At 49.2% G+C, this 25,955-nt stretch overlaps 1 protein-coding gene across 2 annotated transcripts in view; it reads right to left on the reverse strand.

The window, feature by feature from the left end:
* The window catches only part of ADCY3 (adenylate cyclase 3), a 219,802-nt gene that overhangs the window by 191,268 nt on the left and 2,579 nt on the right, over positions 1-25,955 (reverse strand). The gene's annotated exons all lie outside the window — the stretch shown is intronic.

Raw genomic sequence — 25,955 nt, forward strand, 5'->3', positions numbered from 1 at the left:
CAGGCTGGCTAGTGATTGGCCGGATCGATCAGGTGATCGGGACAGCAGTAGTCCGGGGCTGGCTGGATATGAGCTACGGCCTAGCAGGCCGAAAACAATGAAACCTGCGTCTTACAGGGATGACAGTGGACGATCGGACTGAGCTCAGGGAGTGACCCGGCTGGCCACAGGAGTGATAAGTGACCCAGACTGGCCATGGAGAGAACTGGGAAGATGGCAGCCTGGCTATGGAGAGAACTGGGAAGATGGTAGCCTGGCCATGGAGAGAACTGTGAAAATGGAAGCCTGGCCATGGAGAGAACTGGGAAGGTGGGAACTTGGCCATGAACAGTACCGGGAAGATGGAAGCCCTTGGTGAGAACTGGGAAGATGGTAGCCTGGCCATGGAGAGAACTGTGAAAATGGAAGCCTGGCCATGGAGAGAACTGGGAAGGTGGGAACTTGGCCATGAACAGTAACGGTAAGATGGAAGCCCATGGTGAGGACTGGGTTGATAGTAGCCTGGCCATGGAGAGAACTGTGAAAATGGAAGCCTGGCCATGGAGAGAACTGGGAAGGTGGGAACTTGGCCATGAACAGTACCGGGAAGATGGAAGCCCATGGTGAGGACTGGGAAGATGGGAGCCTGGTCATGGAGAGAACTGGGAATATGGGAGCCTGGCCATGGAGAGAACTGGGAAGATGGTAGCCTGGCCATGGAGAGAACTGTGAAAATGGAAGCCTGGCCATGGAGAGAACTGGGAAGGTGGGAACTTGGCCATGAACAGTACCGGGAAGATGGAAGCCCTTGGTGAGAACTGGGAAGATGGTAGCCTGGCCATGGAGAGAACTGTGAAAATGGAAGCCTGGCCATGGAGAGAACTGGGAATATAGGAGCCTGGCCATGGAGAGAACTGGGAAGATGGGAGCCTGGCCATGGAGAGAACTGGGAAGATGGCAGCCTGGCCATGGAGAGAACTGTGAAAATGGAAGCCGGGCCATGGAGAGAACTGGGAAGGTGAGAACTTGGCCATGAACAGTACAGGGAAGATAGAAGCCCATGGTGAGGACTGGGAAGATGGGAGCCTGGTCATGGAGAGAACTGGGAATATGGGAGCCTGGCCATGGAGAGAACTGGGAAGATGGGAGCCTGGCCATGGAGAGAACTGGGAAGATGGGCACCTGGTAATGGAGAGAACTGGGAAGCGGTTGCCTTGCTGAGGATGAAGTGGTAGGAGCTCTGCAGGTACCAGTCCAGCAACAAATATTAATACAAATAACAATAAAACTTACAGGATCTTTTCACCAACTGGTTTGATGTCATGGCTGGCCGTGCATCTTTGTTACTGCTTTTCCCCTTTACTGTGAGAAAAGCCTTCCAATAGCCAATGACAGTACCAACAGCAGCCCCCCTCCCCCTTCCCAGATCATCCTTGGACCGGTTTTCTGCTTTTGCCCATGGCTGTGGAGTAGTTTAGCTGATTGTTTATAGGATATGTGAAGAAAAGATTTTCTCACACTAAAAAAATATATATTTTTATATCCTGACTGGAGAAGATATTACAGAGCAGTTATTTTTAATGGCCACTCCGGGTTTCCATGACAAAAAAATATTGTAAACACGATGTGATTAAACAGACGGAACAAGCTGTGCGGTGGAAACGGGCAAGAATATAAACCATAGAGTCTCGGAGTGTCAGTGAGTCCGTGTCTCACATTGGGTTACTACGCTGAGATGCTCCAGATACAGATACACTGTTCTTTTTGCGTGTGGGGTAAATACTGGCTGCTGTTGTATGTAGCCCACAAGTGCTGGGCAGCTTTATTTATAACACTGCATTTTAGAATAGTGATAATATATCCCAACTCTTAGGACATATTTAATAAGGTGTGAAAAGCTAGAAGCTGGCATTTTGTTCCACTGCACAAGTGTGAACTTACTGGGTCATGCATGCACATATCCCCTAGATGGCCCTGTGCTGCAGAAGGTTAACCCTCACAGTCTCGGGTCATTATCGCAGAGGCAAAAGGACATCACTCAACTGGCAAGCCGAAATTTTATTGTAAACTTATCGCCACAAATTGCTAAGAGTCTGTCTGCAAAGTTGATATCATTGCTTCTCCTGCAGCCCATGGTTTCTGTAGCTTCTGCTTGAAGTTACTCCTAACTGGCTAAACTTTCCGGCTGAACCAAAAACCAAACAGCACCTTCTGGCTGAAGTTACTCCTAACTGGCTAGACCTTCCGGCTGAACCAAGAACCAAACTGCACCTTCTGGCTGAAGTTACTCCTAACAGGCTAAACCTTCCGGCTGAACTAAAGACCAAACTGCACCTTCTGGCTGAAGTTACTCCTAACTGGCTAACCCTTCTGGCTGAACCAAGAACCAAACTGCACCTTCTGGCTGAAGTTACTATTAACTGGCTAAACCTTCTGGCTGAACCAAGAACCAAATTGCACCTTCTGGCTGAAGTTACTCCTAACTGGCTAAACCTTCCGGCTGAACTAAAAATCAAACTGCACCTTCTGGCTGACATTACTCCTAACTGGCTAAACCTTCCGGCTGAACTAAAAATCAAACTGCACCTTCTGGCTGAAGTTACTATTAACTGGCTAAACCTTCCGGCTGAACCAAGAACCAAACTGCACCTTCTGGCTGAAGTTACTCCTAACTGGCTAAACCTTCCGGCTGAACTAAGAACCATACTGCACCTTCTGCCTGAAGTTACTCCTAACTGGCTAAACCTTCCGGCTGAACCAAAAACCAAACTGCACCTTCTGGCTGAAGTTACTCCTAACTGGCTAAACCCTCCTGGCTGAACCAAGGCGAAAAGTCTGGGCCGCGAAAAAGTATCGTGGCTCGGCTCAAATTGAATATGGGCCGTAGTCTATGACCAGACATGGGCAGATGGAGGATAATTCACTCTGCTGTGTGACTTGGGTGGAGTACAACTAGGAACACTAAAGGCCAAATACTGACAGAAGTGTGCAATCTTTCACTCCCTTACAGTACCTATTTCAGGGGCTCATTTATCAACGAATTTTATAATTCACAACGAGTGATAAAACTCGCTGCGTATGCTAATGGTGCTCCAGCCAATCAGCAACCCAACTGTCGTCAGTTTGAAAAATGACAGTTGGGAGCTGATTGGCTGGAGCATCATTTATCATACGCATCAAGTATTATCACTCGTTGTGAATGATAAAACACGTTGATAAATACCGCCCTCAATGCCTTCTCCGATACAGAAGCACAGCGCCGTACCAATAACTCGCCAAACCCCATGGAAGATTTTAGGAGGCCTGAATATTGGTCCCTTCCCTGTACTCTTCTAAACATGCGGGTGGGCTGGTGAATGTGCAAATGTACTTTCGGAAGAAAAATAATATAATATGTTTAATGCATAGTTTTGCACTGTTGGTTAGTACAAGACACATGAGAACTGGCACGTGGGCACACAGAGGTCATTATGCCGGTTTAGGGCACATGTTGGCATTGATATAATGGTACAACGTGTGAGAGAAACGACTTGTATTATGTGCGGGTCACTCCTGGGCATAATGCGCTTGGCTGCTGCTGGATGTAATATCACTGAATATAACTTTGTATGGATGAATACTTGTGTAAGACAGAATATAAAGATTGAGGGGTCTATTTACTAAGGAGTGTTAGGAGACAGAGTGAAAAGTGATAAGAAAGTGATAAGGTGCCAGCCAATCAGCTCCCAACTGTCATTTTTCAAACACAGCCTGTGAGATGACAGTTAGGAGCTGATTGGCTGGCACCTTATCACTTTTCACTCTGTCTCCTAACACTGCTTAGTAACTAGACCCCTAATTGGAATAAGTAGACCATTTACATAGCCTTCGCCATACAGTAAATGAAATAATGCATTTTACTAGAATAACTTTCCCTACCAACATACAGCACTTTGCTGGGGATCGCTCCCTTGGGAGGATTAAAATGCTGAAAGTTTATATAAAGACTCTCTGTTCCCCCGACGGGCTGCTCTATGTACCCATTTTTGGAACTATTAAATAAGGTGATGCCTAATCCACGCAAAACGCTTCTCATTGTTCACACTCAGCTTTCATTTTGGCAGGGAAATGTTTGAGTAGGGTAACGGCAGGGAATTGGTCATCTTTATTGTGGAATATAACGGTTTATATAACCGTTTCAGTATTGATCTCCGTGATCAGAGGCCTAAGGGCCTGATTCAGAGCCGGACGCAATTAGCGCTCGCTCGTTCAGAAAAAGGGGGTGGCTATTCAAATGAACCGTTCGCTCTTTGCGGTCTGTTCACGCCTCCATGTCTGAACGAGCGAACAAAACTTGCGGATGTTTATTTGAAAAATACGCCCCCTGGCTGCTCGCATCATACGTCATGTCCGCTATTTATTAGATTAATCGAGTACATCGATCAGCGTATGAACTGCTCGATATTCTTGTGGTTGGTATTTCCTACCACTATATTGCGAGCAGTTTTGACTATAAAACAACCAGGTGACGTGGTCAATGACGCTGCTGTTTTAATTCTGCACACCCATAAAACGCCCGTTTGACCTTTAAGCACTCCTGCGTTCTTAATTCCACTCCTCGTTTTCAAGCACCTTCCCGTTACCACCCACATACGCCTCATCCTGTCACTCAAAGTAGCAGGCATTCGCTATATAGCGAACAAACGATTTTCGGCCGCACTGACTGGTTCGCGCATGCGTATTATATACCGTACACATGCGAACATCGCTCGGTACGAGTGTACTGCCGCTTACGAGCGGCTCTGAATCAGGCCCTAAGTACCATCCTGTCATGAGCTGACTGTGCTGTAATCAGCTGTTGGAGTAACACTGGCCCCGAGATCCCAGCGTTCATTGTCCCTTGGTCTGGTCAGATGTTACCGTTCTGCGCTGCCTTTTTCTTACACGGTGCATGTGCGGCCACCAGAAAGTGCGATGTGGCTACGGAGGCCTCCATGGGCACAATGTGGCTAGCTATACCTTGACTAAGATCCCTGTGTGGGATTGAGACGCGTTGGTGGGGGGCAGCTCAGCCTGGACATAGAGAGAGACCACCCCGAGAGCGGAAGGAGAACATCTTTTCTAATGAAGCCCAGTTATGTTAACAACTTTGGCTTTTCACCTGTATTTTATGTTATTTTTAATAAAAAAGTTTTATATGAACTATGGCCCTCATTCAGAGCCGTACGCTCTGAGCAGAGCGCACGCTCTGAATGAGGGCCGGGCTCCATTTTCATGGAGCGTCCTCCTGGACGCTCGTATAGCTGTGGGTCACCACCCACAGGCTATACGAGCGTGCTTTTTGATGGCCGCGATGGTCGAGACCATCGCGACCATCGAAATTGCGAGCCGGAGCCTGCGGTTGAGGTTTTCAACCGCAAACTCCGGAGTGATTTTGGCTCTATCAGAGCCAAAATCACTCCCACTGACATCACTAGTGATGTCAGTGGGCCGGCTTCTGACGGGAGGCGTTCCCGTGGGAACGCCCCCGTCAGGGAGGCACGCCCCCGGCACGCCCACCAAAGGGGGCGTGCTGTCAATCAACATTGACAGCACGCCCCCTTTGATCGGACACAACGAGCGAAGGACTTTCCTTCGCTCGTCGCGTCTGCCGCATGCGCACGACGGAGCTCCCTCCGTCGTGCGCATGCTCAGTGCATAACATCGACCCACTTGCGAGCGGACAGCCGCTCGCGAGTGGGTCTGAATCAGGCCCTATGGTGGCATATTTGCCTTGTTGTTTTGGGTGATACATATCATTGAACATCGGGGAGGATACTAATCTGCTTGGTTCCATTCTGTACAACCAGGAGAGGAGGATAAAGACCCACCACATGTACATATTAACCTCATGAGTTTGTGAGGGGGCATTCCCTACACATTTATATTTGGGTGCCGGCTATACCATTTGATACATTAATGTGATGTGCCTCTATATATATATATTCACTATTAAGTGTGAGTTTTACGTTTGGTGGGTAACCCTGACAATATTCAAGACCACTCATTGTTAGATCCTGATACGGTACTGGATCATTGTTTGTAACTGTATTACATGAGGATATTTACATATTCCTTAAATATTCTACCTTTAAAGGGAATCCATATTATATACCAGCGGACGGGATGCCAGCGGTCAGAAGACTGACAGCGACTTCCAGATGGTGAAGATTCCGACAGGGGCTGGTAAGTAACCTAACCCCTCCTCCTCTCCCACCCTAAACCTCCCCCGGTGGTGCCTAACCCTAACCTCCCCCCAGTGGTGCCTAAACCTAACCCTCCCTTCCCGCACCCTAAACCTAACCCTCCCCGTGTGGTGCCTATCCATAACCCCCCCTCCCCAAAGCCTAACCCTTCCCGGTCGGTGCCTAACCCTAACCCACCCTGGCAGGTCCCTAAACCTAATCCCCCCCATCCCCGGCCTAACCCTTAGCCTAACACGCAAATTTATCTTCGGGATGCCGGCAGTCAGAATGCCGACGTTGATCCCTTCGGTATCTTGATCTCTTTGGGATGCTGGCGTCGGCATTCTGACGGGCTTTGGGATTCCGGTGTCTGTATCCTGATGTCCGGCATCTTGACTGGTTCCACCTTTATTGAACATCTTAAGGGAAGTACAGTTAATTTTAGCATCATTCTATGCAGTTCTCTTTTTTTTTTTGTATGTGTATTGTTGAGGAGGTATGCAGTGTGGATGCCGACGGTCTAAATGCCAACCGTTAGCATCCCGACTGTCTAATCCTGGCAAGGGTCTAATGACAGGTGTTGAAATCTTGACGCTCCCGTTTACCTACGCCGGGAGCCCGACGACCGGCATCCCGATCGAAGGTAAGCTGGGCGCGGACAGCCGCGGGGGGGAGGGTTAGGTTAGAGGCTCCTGGGGGGGACTTAGGGGTAGGCAGCCCCCCGGGAGGGTTAGGCTAGGGGAAGAGGGGGTTAGGGGTAGGCACGCCCCGGGAGACTTAGGTTTAGGCTGCGGGGAAGGTGGGGTTAGGGTTAGGCACTTGGGGGGCAGGTTAGGGTTAGGCACCCCTAAGGGAGAGTTAGGGTTAGGGGGGGGGGTTAGGTTAGTTAGTACTTTCTTTAGCTGCTGTCGGGATCTTCACTGGTGCTGATTTTCCGGCGTCAGTCTTCCGGTGTCCGGCGGTATTTCATACCGATCCTGTTGAGGACTATATGGTGTGATCCTCCTTTAATTGCTATACTTAGGCTGCTTATAATTATGCAATAAGGCTAACACCTTGCTTTTTCTTGAACAATGCGGCTAGCGCTTTCTGAAGATGGCGACCGATAACGGGGGTCAAGTTCCTAACGAGAATGACGGGGACTGCAGCGGTATTTAGCCTAATGCCGGAGATATCTGATACTTCCTGTGTTAGACAGTTGTTAAATTACTTTATGGTAAAATGTGCTTGATAAATAGGTCCCTAAATATGTGCATTGGCCCTATCAGTGATGCTATCCAGTCATGATGTCGGCATTCAGGATGTCAATTCCAGAGTGTCATCATGTTTTGACTGTCGACAGTACATTTTACAGCTAGATTTTGGTTTAGGGCTAGGCTTCAATAGTGAATAACTGTTATGACGACATGAAAACTGTCGACGTACGTAATGCTGACATGATGAACATGTCCACATTTTTATATGTCGACTTGTTACATGTTGACATATAATGCCCATGTCGACATTATGAATCTGTAGTCTGGAACAATGGCTGCACAATAGATTGTTTTTTGGGGGAATAATAATACATAATTGGTACAGATGAAAGATTGCCAGCAGCCAAAATGGACATTAGAGGGACTATTATATAAAGTTAGACATAGTGTTTCATATCATTTTATTATTAATAATATCCTAAGGAGGACCTGATTCAGGCCCCCGGAAATATGGGCGCCGTATTTCTGTCACTTGGCCTTTGTAGGTCTGTTTTCACGTAGATAGATTGTAAGCTCTTCAGACAGCAATTACTGTCCTGTTAATTTTTAATGACATTGTAAGTCCTCTGCGGTGTTTACACGTGGACTTTGTTATTACACAACAAACACACGGACGCTTGGGAATATTTACACACCAGGGAACAACGTTTGTAAGTCAACAATGAACAGGAGATAATCTCTTTCCATGGAGACGGCTTTGATTATAAGTTTTATAGCCAGGTCTAACGCTGGGTACACACTGAACAGATATATCTGCAGATGATGGTCGTTCGTACACACTGAACAACCATCATCTGTGTTCAGTGTGTAGGAGGGGGCGGGTCCCGCTGGGCCGGGTCAGAGTCTGCCCCCCCCCCTCCCCAAGGCTGATCGACCAATATATCTGTCAGTGTGTACCCAGCTTACGGCACAATCCAGCATTGTGCGCTGAGGCTATGACAGCCGCAGGGAAGCGCAGAATACAAAATGCAGCAGGGCTCGGCCTCTGTAAGAAACAGCCGCCTCCTGCCCCAGCATCGAAATCACCATCACAGCAATCGGTCGCAGCTCTCGGCCAGTCTCTAAGCCTCTAATGGTCGGTCGGGTTCAGGAAGTCTGCGTCCGACAACGCAGACCCTGGGCTCCGCACGCCTATGAAACGGGGTTGACATGTCCCCATTTTGTAGAGCGGTCCCCGCCTCCGCTCCGCAAACACTGCAGCGTGTTAGCTGCGACTATGGGTGGACTACGAGCAATCACGCAGACCCCCAAACATCTCACATGTATGTAAACAGTCGGGTTTGCGTACAAATCTGAATCAGGACCCAAGAGCAGCCTGGGATATCAGGATCCTGGTACTTTTAGGGAGCGTGGAGAAATGTGTTGGAAAGCGCTGGCTGAGGCGAGGTCAAACAATCTTGGGGGAGGAGGTGTGTGCCTAGTCCACAGCCCCTTCCACTGTCAGCATCCCTGACTGAGGTATGAAACAGAGATGAGCGGATAACCATTTTTGGATTTGGATTTGACAAACCGCCATGACTGGTTTTGGATTAGCATTTACAAAAAAAAAAAAGCTAAAAATATGATTATTTAGGCTTTTTTTTTTTTTTTGTTCCTAGAGTATTATTAACCCCAATAACATTACTTTCCAGTCATCTTTATTAAAAAAAATAATTTTTTTTTTAAAATAAAATTGTATGGAGTCACTGCAGCAGAACAGTAACCTTCGATGGACACAGGGCCCTGATTTACTACGGATCGCTACTCTGTTTATACGCTAATATCAGCGGTGATATACATACTGTATGTCTGCATTCGCATTGCGATCGCAGCCTGACATAACGACGCCCACTTCCCCTTACTCACATCTGTATACTTGGCCAACATAGCGAAACAATCGGTAACATTGAATAACATCGGACCCATACGCACGGGTAAGGCAGGTCAGACCTCACTCGGGAATTGCTAACTTCAACGCACGCTATGAGGCCTCAGGCGGCGTATAGTATCGCAGTGGATAATTTATGCACGCCCCTGCAACGCCGTCCCAACACACTGGCACGCCTGCTTTCGCCCGACCACCCCCCCTGTCACCACCCACAAACAGCACTTCCTGTCAATCACTCTGCCATGGGTCTGCGTAGCCTCTGTTATCGCTTTCCCGATCGCAGAGTCTGGCTCACACAGGCGCACTGCGAGGCATGCGCAGTGCAAAATTAATCGTCCAATTGCGTGCGTATAAGCAACTGCGTTCCTTGGTGAATCAGCCCCTTAGTGCACACGGGAGCTCATTCAGAGCCGCTCGCAAGGGGCCGCTCGCTCGTTCGCGGCCCGATGGTAAGCAGCCGCTCATGCGTACTCTTCGTTCTACTCGGAGCGATCGGAATCCAGTCGCTCGCCCAGCAAAGACAGCCCAGTGTAATGAGTGACAGGAGAGGCCGTTTGTGGGTGGTGAAAGGGGCAGGACTCTAATAACGGGGGAGTGGAGGTGCGAACGCAGGCGTGCCTGTGTGTTTCAACGCCGTTTCAGAGGCGTGCATAATTAACATGCAGCGTCATAGTACACGTCACATGCCTGGTTTTTACACTGAAGTCCTTGCAGTGCTTGCGGTAGGGTAAGGCAACTACAAGCGCTGCGATCGCTTCTGATTGTCCTCGATGTACCAATGTTTTAATACACTTCCTGGAGATGACGTGCGCTAGTGGACGTCTCCTCATAAGCTAAAGGGTGTATATAGAGACAAAGCGATCGCTCGCGAAAACAAAGTGGGCGTGCTTATGCCTTTCCGAGCGAGCGCCTGCCATGCCGTCACTTAGCCGAATTTGCATACGCTGGGTGCGAGCGATCGCATCTAGCGAGCGGGTCTGAATCAGGTCCACAGCCCCTTAGATAGATAGTATATTGTTAGAAGAACTTAGAAGAAGCACACAGCCGCATAGCCACTACAGAGCAGCTCCGCTAACAGCCAGCGTGCAGTGAAATGGCGCCAAGTCCCAGGCGCGGCTCCTTATATGGGTGTCAAGTCCCACGAGAATCCGACGCCGTGATGATGACGTTCGGCCCCGACGTCAGATCCGAGTCAGGCGGGAAGCTCCGAGCCGCGGCTTGAAAGCCTGTGGGCCTGATTCAGACCCGGTCGCAAGACTGAGCGCTCGCAACCTGGTCGATGGTGGCCCAGAGCGCATGCGCACGATGGAGCCAGCTCCGTCGTGCGCATGCACGAGACCCGGATAGCAACGGGCAATCCGTCGCTCCGGGTCTCGCACCAAAGGGGGCGTGCTGTCGATGTTGAGTGGCAGCACGCCCCCTTTGGTGGGTGGGCCGGGGGGATGGCTGCCCAAATGGAGGCGTTCCCATGAGAACATCTACCGTCTGGGGGCGGCCCCACTGACACCACAAGTGATGTCAATGGAGAGATTCCGGCTCTGTTAGAGATGAAATCTCTCTGGGGCTTGCGGCAACGAGACCCTACCAAAAAAGACCGGCCCTGATTCAGAGCGAGCGCTCTGTCAGAGTGAGCGGCTCTGAATCAGGCCCTGTGTTCGGAGCGGTCCGGATTCCAGGTAATCCAGTCCGCTCATCTCTAGTATTAAATAACACATTGCAGGAATTAAACATCCATGCACATTGCGGCATGGATGGTGCGACTAACGTGCCCGCGGCTATGGCATGCACGTGCGTACGCACGCGCACACCATAGACTTCAATGGGGTAATCGCCGGCTGCGGGCGCTCGCAGCCTGGCGATTGCTGCACTATGCGCGCACACATCGCGGCAACGATGTTGATGGCTACATCTGTATGCACTGCAGCAAACAGATCTAGTGACATACATGATTTTGTGATAAGGGGGCTTATTTATCAACAGGTGGTAATGGAATAGACTTTCTATCACCACATAAGCCTCGGAGTGCGATAAAGTGCCAACCAATCAGCTCCTAACTGTCATTTTTCAAGCACAGCCTATAACATGACAGAAGCTGATTGGTTGGTACTTTAGCTTTCTTCAAGACTTAAAAAAAAACCTGGAATATTTTCATATAATTAAGAATTAAGGGCCTGATTCAGAGCCGCTCGTAAGCGGCCGCTCGTTCGCTCCGAGCGATGTTTGCCCAACTGCGCATGCGTACGGATCGTTATACGCATGCGCGAACCAGTCAGTGCGGTCGAAATTCATGTGCTCGCAAAATAGTGAATGCCTGCTATTTTGAGTGACAGGAGGAGGCGTATGTGGGTGGTAACAGGGGAAGGTGCTTGAAAACGGGGAGTGGAGATCCGAACGCAGGCGTGCTTAAAGGTCAAAACGGGCGTTTTATGGGTGTGCATAATTAATACAGCAGCGTCATTGACCACGTCACTGGGTTATTTAATAGCCAGAACTGCTCGCAAAATTGTGGTAGCAAAAACCAACCCCAAGAATAGCGAGCAGTTCATACCCTGGTCGATGTACTCGATTAATCTAATAAATAGCGGACATGACGTAGGATGCGAGCGGCCAGGGGGCGTAGTTTCCCAAAAAACGACCGCAAGTTTTGTTCGCTCGTTCAGACCTAGAGGCGTGAACAGACCGCAAAGAGCGAACGGTTCATTTGAATAGCCACCCCTATTTTCTGGAGCGCTAATTGCGTCCGGCTCTGAATCAGGCCCTAAATGCGCACACATACACACGCACACACATACATACAAACATACGTACGTACGTACATACATACACACAAACATACACACACACATACATATGCACACGCACACACGCATACATACGCACACACGCACCTATAACAAACAATACATGTGTCCTTTAAAAGGATGACATAGGTACCAGTGAAATAGATCTGTACTCTGAATGACAAATCTGCAGAGCTACCATATTTTCTTGCATAAACGCTACAGCGTTTTTGTGGCTTTGTTGTATTCACGACACTGTAAGTGTGGCGTTTTTTACAGGTATTCAGAATTGACGAATGACCCAGTTGCATTATGCTGATGTCAAGTGATAACTCAAGTGTATGGACCAATAGCTGGGTCAGTAACCAGGGACCACAAATGCCTGGGTGGGTGGTTCAGTAAGATTATGTCCACCAATGGCTGGATGGGTGGGTCAGTGTGCCCAGGAGCACCAATGGCTGGATGCGTAGGTCAGTGTGACCAAGACCACCAATGGCTGGATGGGTGGGTCAGTGTGACTGGAGCCACCAATGGCTGGCTGGATGGGTGGGTCAGAGTGACCGGAGACAGCAATGGCTGGATGGGTGGGTCAGTGTGACCGGAGCCAGCAATGGCTGGATGGGTGGGTCAGTGTGACTGGGGTCCAGCAATGGCTGGATGGGTGGATCAGTGTGACTGAAGCCACCAATGGCTGGATGGGTGGGTCAGTGTGACCGGAGCCAGCAATGGCTGGATGGGTGGGTTAGTGTGACCGGAGCCAGCAATGGCTGGATGGGTGGGTCAGTGTGAACGGGACCACTAATGAATGGATGGGTGGGTCAGTGTGACTGGAGCCACCAATGGCTGGATGGGTGGGTCAGTGTGACTGGAGCCACCAATGGCTGGATGGGTGGGACAGTGTGAACGGGGGCCAGCAATGGCTGGATGGGTGGGTCAGTGTGACTGAGGGCCAGCAATGGCTGGATGGGTGGGTCAGTGTGACTGGGGGCCAGCAATGGCTGGATGGGTGGGTCAGTGTGACTGGGGGCCAGCAATGGCTGGATGGGAGGGGCAGTGTGACTGGGGGCCAGCAATGCCTGGATGGGTGGGTCAGTGTGACTGGGGGCCAGCAATGGCTGGATGGGTGGGTTAGTGTGACTGGGGGCCAGTAATGGCTGGATGGGTGGGTCAGTGTGACTGGGGGCCAACAATGGCTGGATGGGTTGGTCAGTGTGACTGGGGGCCAGCAATGCCTGGATGGGTGGGTCAGTGTGACTGGGGGCCAGCAATGGCTGGATGGGTGGGTGGGTCAGAGTGACCGGAGCCAGCAATGCCTGGATGGGTGGGTCAGTGTGACTGGGGGCCAGCAATGGCTGGATGGGTGGGTCAGTGTGACTGGAGCCACCAATGGCTGGCTGGATGGGTGGGTCAGAGTGACCGGAGACAGCAATGGCTGGATGGGTGGGTCAGTGTGACCGGAGCCAGCAATGGCTGGATGGGTGGGTCAGTGTGACTGGGGGCCAGGAATGGCTGGATGGGTGGGTCAGTGTGACTGAAGCCACCAATGGCTGGATGGGTGGGTCAGTGTGACCGGACCCAGCAATGGCTGGATGGGTGGGTTAGTGTGACCGGAGCCAGCAATGGCTGGATGGGTGGGTCAGTGTGAACGGGAACACTAATGCCTGGATGGGTGGGTCAGTGTGACCGGAGCCAGCAATGGCTTGATGGGTGGGTTAGTGTGACCAGAGCCAGCAATGGCTGGATGGGTGGGTCAGTGTGAATGGGAACACTAATGCCTGGATGGGTGGGTCAGTGTGACTGGAGCCACCAATGGCTGCATGGGTGGGTCAGTGTGACTGGAGCCACCAATGGCTGCATGGGTGGGACAGTGTGAACGGGGGCCAGCAATGGCTGGATGGGTCGGTCAGTGTGACTGGGGGCCAGCAATGGCTGGATGGGTCGGTCAGTGTGACTGGGGGCCAGCAATGGCTGGATGGGTGGGTCAGTTGTTAGCATGACTGACAAAGGTGCCAACAAAACACCATAACAGCCACACTGTCAGTTTTAAGCTGATGGTGATAAAAGAGCTGACGAGATTGGTAACAGAGCTGCAGGACATGAGCATGAAGGTGATGTGTCAGGCGCTGGAGACAGGAGGAAGAGGCCCTGGAGACAGGAGGAAGAGGCGCTGGAGACAGGAGGAAGAGGCCCTGGAGACAGGAGGAACAGGCGCTGGAGACAGGAGGAAGAGGCCCTGGAGACAGGAAGAAGAGGATGTGGAAGAGATGCCCAGATCTAAACGTGGCAGAGGAACTGGAGCAGTGGCCTGGCCCCAACTAGAAGGCAATATCGAGAAGTAAAAGAAATGGAGAGAGGTCTATGTTTATCCACAGTAACTATACAGCTGTCCTCAAGATCCATGGCTCAGCAGATGGGACTTGGTTGGTCCGAACTGGTGCTAACGTTTCATGAGAAGGAAAAGGGATCTGTCTGGATGAGACAACTCTGGGACGACAACTTCCCTCAAACTAGAAGGCAAAAAACCCCCCCAAAAAGTGTAAGTTCTTAATGTACAATATGTTGCCAATTTTTGTCAAGCAGAGAAATATTTGTTCATTACAAAGCATTAATACGGACGAGGTTCTGCTCTTTTCAATGTCGATGAAAAAGAAGAAAAGACAATCTCAACAGAAGATGACAAGATGGAAATATTTTTCCGGATTTATATTGTACTATTATATACTGCAACCCTTACTGGGGCTTTGTCCTATATATGGTCAATTTTATTTTATAATGTATGTACATTATATTATTGCTCTGATGAATAAAATAAATAATAAAATAAAAACAAAACAGAAGATGACAAAACATCCTTCACGTGCGCCCCGTGCTCCTGTCTCAGACGGCGAATATTTGAGCCAACGCTGATATTCAAACATAAAACTTTCCCAAAGGCGACATTCCAGAAGATACTGTATCATAATTCGGGTAAACAAGAAAGGTTTGGTGTGCGCATATATTACGCTAGAGCGGCTCCATGACATCTGGCGCACAGGGAAAGGTCTTTCAATCATGGACTCCATGCGCTCACATTCACTAACATCTGTGAGAAGGTTTATGCTTCATTAGAGACAGTTCCTGGTGGATTAACGAAGATACTTCAATGGTTTAAAAGCCAAGTATGTAAAACATTGGGGGAGCATGGACCGTGGGGCATCGGGTACCTGATTCGTGTAAATCTGTTACAAAGTCTGCACTTGCTGGTGTCAGAGGCAGAAGTATGAAGTAAAGGTGCGGTATGGTCAGTGTTTCCAGTGTATGGCGTTGCCATGTGTGTGCTCCATATCAATGAATACCCATAGTGCTCTGTTCTAGTAAAATACATTACTACTGTGATATGTGTACTTGCCACAGGGTATGGGCATTAAGAGGGTATGGGAGAAGGGATGTAGTCTGCATCCCGGCGTGTGGGATGTCGACAGTCTAAATGTCGGCACAGAAATCCCAGCAGGTCGGGATCCCGGCACCAGTATCCCAACCATCAGCATCCTGAAGGTAAGTATCGGGGTGTTAGGGGCGGGGTTAGGGTTAGGCACCAGGGAGGGGGAGGTTAGGATTAGGGTGCGGGGAGAGTAGGCTTAGGCACTAGGGGGGAGAGGTTAGGTTTAGGCACCAGGGAGGGTTAGGGTAGGGGTTAGGAAAACACTTACCGTTTGTTCCTATGGGTGCCGGGATTCTGGCTGTCGGAATGCCGCTGTCGGTATTCTGACCAGCAGCATCCCGACAGTTGGGATTTCATACCCAACCCATGGGAGAAGGGTGCAGTGTTTATTCCAGTGCACCGGTGTGAGGTGCAGTGTTTATTCCAGTGCACCGGTGTGAGGTGCAGTGTTTATTCCGGCGCACCGGTGTGAGGTGCAGTGTTTATTCCGGTGCACAGGTGTGAGGTGCAGTGTTTATTCCAGTGCACCGGTGTGAGGTGCAGTGTTTATTCCGGCTCACCGGTGTGAGGTGCAGTGTTTATTCCGGTGCATCGGTGTGAGGTGCAGTGTTTATTCCGATTGCTGTAATTTTGGCGGATTCTTGGCTTTTGGCCTCTGGGCCTGATTCAGACCCGCTCGCGAGCGCTCGCAAGTGGGTCGATGTTGCCCAAGTGCGCATGCGCCAAGCCGTCGTTATGGGTCTCGCACCAAAGGGGGCGTGCTGTCGATGGTGATTGACAGCACGCCCCCTTTAGTGGGCGTGCCGGGGGTGTGGCTGCCCAGACGGAGGCGTTCCCATGGGAACGCCTACCGTCTGGGGCCGGCCCCACTGACATCACTAGTGATGTCAGTGGGAGTGCTTTTGGCTCTGATAGAGCTAAAAGCACTCCAGGGCTTGCGGCAGCGAGACCCTTCCGCAGGGTCTCGTCGCAAGCCCGATGGTCGCAATGGTCTTGACCATCGCGACCATCATTGTGGCCGCTCGCTATAGCTGTGGGTGATCACCCACAGCTATGCGAGCGGCCAGGAGGCTGCTCCAAAAAGGAGAAGGGACGGCCCTGATTCAGAGCAAGCGCTCTGTCAGAGCGTCCAGCTCTGAATCAGGCCCTCTATTCACCGACTACAGCATTTAATACAAGGAGAATAGTTTCTGACAGGGGACAGAGGCTCAGACTGAACCATTTATGAGAGGTCTGTCACATTAAAACCAATGCTCCCAGGTCTTGTTTACCAGCCCAGAGACATCTTCCACGGATGAAACATACCAGACCGGTAGTGGCCATTATAGGCCCTCTTTGAGGAAACCCCAGGAGAACGATGACCCACGCACATTACAGCGCGCTCATTGTCACGTTTGGTGTCGCAGTAGCTTCACTGGTGATTGTTCTTGTCCGCCCGCCAACTGCATATATTTCCGTATATTAACAAATATTCCTATGTGTATAATCACAACTTTAATCATTTATTTTTAAAAAGCTAATTAACAATGACCTTGTGTCCCATCTGCTATAAGTTAGTTGGATATAAAATATATAGTGTTCGGCTGTTCCGTGGTCATGTAACAATGTCAAATAATAATTGATGTATATGTGTTAAATGTTGACCTAAAGAGTGCGATATAGAACGGCGATCTACATGTGCTATATATGGGGTTATTGATCATTCATAGTGACTGATTTAATGGCGGATCGCCTGAACCCGTGGGGAAATTACATTATGCAAATGTCTTCCAAGTACCTGCAGAACCCACGGTACACGTCTGACATCCTGCAATTGCTGCCAATAATGTATTAAGCGTAAGAATTAGATATACCAATCGGTTGGCTACGGGATGCCGGTGCTCAGATCGCGGCGGTCAGAATTCCGGTCCTGCCATCTCAACAGGGTTAGGATACCAACACCTGCAGGGAAGTATCCTAACCCCTTTCCCCACCCACAGCCTTAACCTAACCCCCCCCCCCACAGCTTAAACCTAGCCCTCCCCTCCCGAAGCCTAACCCTCCTCCTAGTGCCTAACCCTAACCCCAAAAACTACCATTCTGACTGGTGTTGGTATTCCAGGGCCGATATACTGCCTCCAAGGGGAACCAGTATGTAATACTGCCGGCTGCAGTATTAATAGTATTAATACCGACATCAGAAGGCCTGCAGAGGTGAAGATCCTGAACGCTAATTCTGGTAAGTACACCTAACCGTCCCTACCCCTTATCCTAACCCTCCTTTAGGGGTGCCTAACCTCCCCCCCAGTGCCTAAACCTAACCCCCCGTCCCCGAGCCTAAACCTAACCCTCCCAGGGGGTGCCTAATCCTAAATCCCCCCGGGAGCCCTAAAACCTAACACAAACCCCCCCCTCCCCCCCGGCGGCTGTTCGCACCCGGCTCACCTTCTTTCGGTATGCCGGGCGTCGGGCTCCCGGTGTAGGTCTAATGACAGGCGTCGGGATTTTCGACGCCTGCCATTAGTACCTTGCCGGGATTTGACAGTCGGGAAGCCGGCGGTCGGCATTTCACCCATCGGCTTCCTGACCACATCCCCCTTTTAACTTGTCACATCCACCAGTTCTCAGTTTCATGCTACACGTAGCCACAACTACAGAAGCGCTGAAGGGGTTAAATGCAGTGAGCGATCTATGTTACTGTTTAAATATAATTGGTACAATCAGAGATGATACATAGCTAGATCTAAAAGTGCATAGGGAAAAATGTGTAGTGAAGTTGAAGTACACATTATAATACGCTGTATAAACTTCTGCTCTTGAAATGTAAAACAGTCACATTCCAGGTTGAGTTTTCCTTTATGTTACATATATAATATTTACTCTTAAACTTCAATATAACGTTCATCATAAATCATTTAAAAAGGGAGCTCCGCGTCATCGGAGGCGCAGCCGAATGTGCGAGGCGGGCAGGGCCGGATTAAAGGCCTGTTGCGAGAAGCAGAGGAGGTGTGACCAGTGCTGTGGGGGTGTGGCCAGTGATGTGTGGGGGTGTGGCCAGTGATGTGTGGGGGTGTGGCCAGTGATGTGGGGGTGTGGTCAGTACTATGTGGGCGTGTACAGGAAAGTAGAAAGATTGCATAATTTTCTGAGGAAAATATAAATATAATTTTAATACTTATGATTTATGGAAAACCGCGCAGCTAACAGGGCGGCCGGTCATCGTCATGTGGTCACAATGATGGGCGTATTTTTAAGCGGAGGCCTGGGGCTGTAGTCTCATCCACCCCTTTGTTAATCTAGCTGGGTGTGGTATTGTATGTCAACACCGTGAATGCCGACAGTCAAAATGTTGACATTAGCATTTTTCACTATTTTGACTGAACTTTAAATGTAAACCTAGATTTAGCACTTAGATGATATGTCAACATTTTTAATTGGCAATGTCGACATAACAAACGTGTTGACATAACGTCCAGGTCGACATATCTCACTGTCAACATTCTGGCGTGGAAATTCTGACCGGATGCCATGCTGGCTCTGTAGGTGGCGGGTTGTTGTAGGGGTGGGCTGGTTTCGGGTAAGGGGAGAAGGGTGGAGTTCTGTACCATTAGTGCTGAATCACATGTTATTTTGTTCGATTTCCATTATTTTATTATTTTGAATAAAAAAAGTCCATATAACATTGGTTTTGGTCCACATTGGAACAGGGCAGAACTTTGCCATTTTATCGCTCCCAATCGTACTTTCATCGCCTGCGGCAATGTGCGGTCGGCATCTGCAGCAGAACACATCACCGCTAATATAGTAACCCGACATCACAGAATTTCCTGCGCACCTCTATGGGGTGTGAGAAAAAAAAATCTGCGATGTGGGTGTTCTCTGCGCAGGGGCGTGGTCTATAAAGGCCCGACGCAGAAGTGTCTTGTCAAGACTGCATATAACCGTCCTCAGTGCGGAGAGGCATAGCTCAGTAGTCGTAGCCCAGGGTCCCATCTGGGAGATTAACTAAGTGATCTCTGGAGGGTATTTTCAGTCTAATTAGTTATACAGCAGTATCACACAGAGTCATTTACATCTTGTTATTGTGAGTCAAACTGCACACACAACAGACGTAATTACCAGAGAATAGTGACAGCGATCTCATCCGCTCAGCACAGATCCGGCTGGACACATTTGGCCAAAAGATAAATGAAATTAAAAAAAAAAAAAACACCACCAAAAAAGCCACCTCAGCGGTGGGGGCTGTTTATGAAGCCATATGAACAGACCAACCATACAGGAAGTGCCGTAACTCATAGCAACCAAAGGAGTGTTTTCCACATTCTAAACTGTACTAAAAAACAATCATGGCAATCTGGTTGCTATCGGTTACAGCACCTTCTATGCAGTGTCCTGCGCACCAGGTAGCAGACTGGGCCAGACCTATATCCGCACAGGTACTCAAGTTACTTCATGTATATGTTTTAGTCCAGTAATGCATAGCACTTCATATATATATATATGTTCTATTCAGTGACGGGTTTACTGGCTTTATAAAGGAATGTTAATTACAACATATCAGTATCACTTTCTCTTCAGACAAGTCTTTTTTCCTCTACACATTCTCATGTATCTGTATAAGGAAGATAAACTGGATGGTATTCTCAGAGATAATGGCATGTCATCCACAGACTGCAATAAAACACTGCCCCTACAGGCCGATCCTTGTATTGCATGCTTTTTATAAATAGCTGGGTGGGTGTACGTCAGCCTTTCACAGATGCAATCTTAGGGCCTGATTCATTACTGATCGCAACTGCCATCTGTTGCGATTGTGAACCAGCCACCAGAACACCAGCACCAGCACTGGTGCACAAACCAGTGACTACACAGACCCATCGGAGAGTGATTGACAGGAAGTGCCGTTTGTGGGTCGTGACGTGGGGGGGGGTCGGCGAAACGCAGGCGTGCCATTGCATGGGCGTGCATAAATTATCCACTGCGATGGGTTACGCAGCCGGAGGCCTCATAGCGTGCAATGCGGTTAGCAATTTCTGAGTAAGGTCAGAGCCTGTGTAAGTGTGTGTGAGGATGTGATGGTACTCCATGTTACTGATGGTTTTGCTGTCTTGCTAAGGTTTACGGATGTGTGTTAGGTAAAGTGGGCGTCCTTATGTTATGCTGCAGCGGCATAGCGATCGCAATGGATTAGCATACTATCGCAGTTGAACTGTGGGCCTGATTCAGAGCCGGACGCTCTGACCAGAGCGCTCGCTCTGAATCAGTGCCCTCCTACCTAAAAATGGAGCGGCCTCCTGGCCGCTCACATAGCTGTGGGTGACCACCCACAGCATATGCGAGCGGCCAAAAAGATGGTCGCAATGGTCAAGACCATCGCGACCGTCGGGCTTGCGACGAGACCCTGCGGCAGACCCTGTCTCGGTGACCGCAAGCCCTGGAGTGATTTTAGCTCTATCAGAGCCAAAATCACTCCCACTGACATCACTAGTGATGTCAGTGGGGCCGGACCCAGACGGTAGGCGTTCCCATGGGAACGCCTCCGTCTGGCAGCCAAGCCCCCGGCACGCCCACCAAAGGGGGCGTGCTGTCAGTCACCATCGACAGCACGCCCCCTTTGGTGCGAGACTCGGAGCGACAGCTTGGCGAGCGTTCTGCGCTCGCGAGCGGGTCTGAATGACCCCCTGTGTGCGTAATCGCTATTGCAATCGGTAGTGAATCAGGCCCCGAATACGATGCAATGTCTGCGGTTACAGGACTATTAAATTTTTTTCTTTTTTACTGACCATTTTAGAAAGAAATTACTGACGCGCAGTTTTAAAAATACGCCCAGTGCTGAGAGCACAAAGCTGTATCTGATACAGGATCAGGTTTACGAATCTGAAATAAAAACCCCTTATTTACCAAGTTGCGGCGATGCGGACGATATCATCCATCAACACATACCAGCGATGAAAAAAAAAAAACCCAAAACCTATCATCGCTGCAATTTATCTAGAAGTTACACTGACCCGGAGCGATAAGGGTTAACTTGCGGCCTTGCCAGGCCAGTCTCTGAAGCTCTCGGTTCCACTTGTCAAAGAAGAAAAAAAAAATAGTTTTAGGCCTAAATATAGATTAAAAAAATATATATAATAACAGAAAAAAAAGACTTTTACGCATCCTCAAGTCAGACGGGGCAAAACGTATGGGGACTTCAACTGCGGAAACTGCCCGCTCAGGGGGCTTTGCTGTCACATCTACGGCAGATGTTAGGCGACTATAAGAAAATGCTTAATAGGTGACCTAGATCCGAAACGTGTTCCGTGTTCTTTTATCATCTGGTAACAGCAGCCGCGCTATCTGCAGAATACACTGACAGATCTTGGTTTTAGATTGTTGCGTCTGTTTGTAGAAATAATGACAGCTGAGATCACAGAGATGAATATTCACACAGGAAGCCGAGATAACACGAAGATGGAGCTGGGCAGGACTTCATCGTCGCAGGTCCTCTCGCGTGCGCTGACGGAAGCTGCGCCACACCAGCATTTTCTTGTCGAGGTTTAGCGACAGTCACGTCGAATTAACAAGGGGAGCTAATTAGTAACTCTTTTGTTAAGTGATGTGACACAGCACCCAATAAAGTCGATAAAACAAAATAAACTTATTATTACGGTGTTTGTGTGACTGGCGTCACAGAACCTTTTTATTACGATTTTGCGTGGTGGACGCAGGGCTTGAACGCACCATTTTGGTAGCGTTATATGCCCAGAAAATTAAACGCACGCAACCACGATAATTAATTTATTTATTTATTACCAGTTATTTATATAGCGCACACATTCCGATGGCATCTACGCTAACGACCACGGCGTTGTGAAAGCCCGTTACGTTCAGCAAGGGGACGCGTGCGGCTCGCTCAGGTCAGCGTGTAAGTGTAAGAGGCATATAATAATGATGGTCTGTAATAAATAAGGTGCTGCCGGAGGGTATCCTGAGACGAGTACAGCTCTCCTTATTTGCGAAAATACTCTACTGTAATAGGCGCCCATTTTACTCCCAATTAAGATGAATGGAATGTTCACATCAGCACAGAGTATGTCAGGAGACGAGTTTGCTTGTGAGCAGTAGTGACCTGTGCACTCTGTCTCTCTGCTGACTGGCTCCCGTCTCAGCGGCGAAACGCATTTCTAGGTGCACCCCAAACAAAGTACTAATAAGCTTTATACGCACACAACTGCCACGTACTGTATAATACAGACATCGCAACGTCCTCTCACTCTGATCATTCATGTTAGCCACCAGTTCCCAACAATAGTCCTCATATAGCACCCACAGGTCATGTTTTCAGGATTCTTTTGATCGTGCACAGGTGAGTTCATCTAATTTGCTGGGCCAGTAATTATCCCACCTGCTGCCGCAGACAGAAATCCTGAAAACAAGAACTGTTAGTGATACCTGAGGATTATGGTTGAGAACCCCTAATTTAAGTCACCCAATGCCAAACGGAGCCATATATGCGTAAATCTCTGATATACAGATCAGCTCCTGCGTTGTCGCTTGCAGTGCCCCAAAAGACGCAGCATGATTGGCATGCTGCTGGCGTTTGGGGGCGGAAATGGGCCACATTGCAGAAAATGTCGGCCTCGGTATCTGGGCATGCCGAAGGCAGTGGCGATGTCCTTTGATGCAGCGGCAGCGAGATATTGCCGGACATCCTGAGTAAACTGAGGGTCACTGAGATGGCCGATGGTCACGCAGTTGATCCGATGGCAGTGAGTGTCTATTTACATGAGGCGCCTCCGGCAGCTTTAGCGTAATTTGGCGCACCCGTTATATACAAAGACAGTGCAGTGGTGAAATTACCGTCTCAGAATCAGGCCCTAGCTGCGGTTTGCCCTGAAATGAAAATGCAGACATACACCTGTCACTATTTGTCTGCTACTCCATTTTGAGTGCTAGCTCTTGTGCATCCAATAAAACACTGCAATAATGTTCTCTGGAAATAGGGGGTCATTCAGACCCGCTCGCGAGCGCAGGACGCTCGCAAGCGGGTCGAAGTTCCCCCACTGAGCATGCGCGAGACCCGGCGAGCGACGGGCTCTCCATCGCTCTGGGTCTCGCACCAAAGGGGGCGTGCTGTCGATGTTGATTGACAGCACGCCCCCTTTGGTGGGCGTGCCTGCCAGACGGAGGCGTTCCCATGGGAACGCCTACCGTCTGAAACCGGCCCCACTGACATCACTAGTGATGTCAGTGGGAGTGATTTTGGCTCTGATAGAGCCAAAATCACTCCAGGGCTTGCGGCAGCGAGACCCTACCGCAGGGTCTCCGTCGCAAGCCCGATGGTCGCGATGGTCAAGACCATTGCGACCATCATCATGGACGCTCGCATATGCTACGCGAGCGGCCAGGAGGCCGCTCCATTTTCATGGAGGAGGGCACTGATTCAGAGCGAGCGCTCTGGTCATTGCGTCCGGCTCTGAATCAGGCCCATAGTCAGATGTGGTCATGAAAAACCCTGAAATGAAAGTATCTTAGTGTAACTTAAACTCAGCATCTTATATACCTTTTTGGCTGTGGTTATATCAGGATTACGGACATTGTAGCTGGCTCTCAGGTTGTGCCCATCTGATTTTGGCATATAACCTAAAGTAATCACCCGGCATGGCATAACATCCATTAGTTTTGTACTTTAATCCCGTCTTTGGGATTCCCTTCGATTATACCAGAGGGGAAGGTGGGTTGGACCTGATTTGCAAAGCATTGCTGCCGAAATGACATTGCTCTGATAATTACCTGGGATGGGCCGCCTGGGGAGCGACTGACCATGCAGGTAAAGAGGGTGGGAAAAAAATAATTTCACTATTTAGAAGGCGGAATTAGCCTTTAAATAGTCCTCTCAAATATTAACTGAGGGGGAGAGGTATCAAACCATGGGGAGAGATAAAACGAAGAGAGGGAAAGTACCAGCCAATCAGCTCCTGTCATTTTTCAAACACTGTAAAGTGACAGTTAGGAGCTGATTGGTTGGTACTTTGGGGCCTATTCAGACCCGCTCGCTAAGCTGCGTTCGCACGCAGCTGTCCGATTTGCGCAAACTAGTGTGAGCGATCGGGAAAGCATACGCTCACTGCACATAGACTGCTGTGCTGAGTGAGTGACAGGAGAGGCCGTTTGTGGGTGGTGATTGGTCTGGCCACTAGAAACGGGGGAGTGGAGGTGCGAACGCAGGCGTGCCTGAGCATCCTAACGCCGTTTCGGAGGCGTGCATAATTTAGAGGCAGCGTCATAGTACACGTTACCTGGTTCTGTTTCACACTGGCTCCGGCAGTGTGATTCACTCGCAGTGCTTGCAGTAGGGTATGTTCAGCCATAAGCGCTGCGTTCGCTGCCGATGGTACTCGATGGTTGCATACACTTCCTGGAGATGACGTGCGCAAGTGGGCGTCTTAAAGACAGGCTGGTGGGCGCCTGTATACTCAATGCAATCACACACTGAGACATAGTGGGTGTGCTAATGCCTTGCCGTGCGATCGCCTTGCCGAAATTTGCATATGCATCTAGCGAGCGGGTCTGAATCGAGCCCCTTATCTCTACCCAAGATTTGATACATCTACCCCAAAACATAATGAATGACAATAGGGCTGAGAATTGTAGTATACGGAGTAACAGAAGCTTTCCGATTTGTCCTGCAGAATATTCTCATTTGGCTGCAGAATATTCTGTGTTTCCCCGGGAGGGAATGTGCCCTTTAGTGGAATTCCCCCCCCCTATCATTTTTGTTCCAGTATACAAACCCCACCACATACCAGAAAGACGTGACCCTGTCCACGTTCCATACATAGGCTATACATTCTGCCAAATGCCAAGTTACAAGTACAGCGCCCAATCCTGACCCTATAGCGAAACTTGCCGACTGTACTGCAGGAACTTCGCACCCCTGCGATATGACCTCATGCAAAACTCATCTCCACCGATATATATATCGCTGCAACTCTGCTCATTCCTGGCCCAGGTAGCGGGCGATTTGTATTTATTTCCTTACAACTCATTGTGATCCACTAATGCAGACGTTCTCTGGGTTTCATTAAAATAAAACATTATTAAAAGTAAAACTGACAACTAAATAGGATTTAGAAAATAAACTATATTAATATAATTAGGGGCAGTTTGCGTCTATGACCGATGAATAACTACCTGAATTATACGCACCAAAACTAAGAGTATCCAGAGGGATCCCCATTAATTTTCCCTTATACAACCATCCTTTTTTTGCCATTAGGACTATACAGGTTGAGTCTCTCATATCCAAATATTCCGAGATACGGAATATTCCGAAATACGGAATAATTTTGGCATGATTGAGATAATGAAACCTTTGATTTTTGATGGTTCAATGTACACAAACTTTGTCTAAGGCACAAATTATTAAAAATATTTTATAAAATTACCTGCAGGCTATGTGTATAAGGTGTATATAACACATAAATG

The sequence above is a fragment of the Taudactylus pleione genome, unplaced genomic scaffold, assembly GCF_031769625.1.
Source record: "Taudactylus pleione unplaced genomic scaffold, aTauple2 ptg000434l, whole genome shotgun sequence".
Taxonomy (NCBI): Eukaryota; Metazoa; Chordata; class Amphibia; order Anura; family Myobatrachidae; genus Taudactylus; species Taudactylus pleione.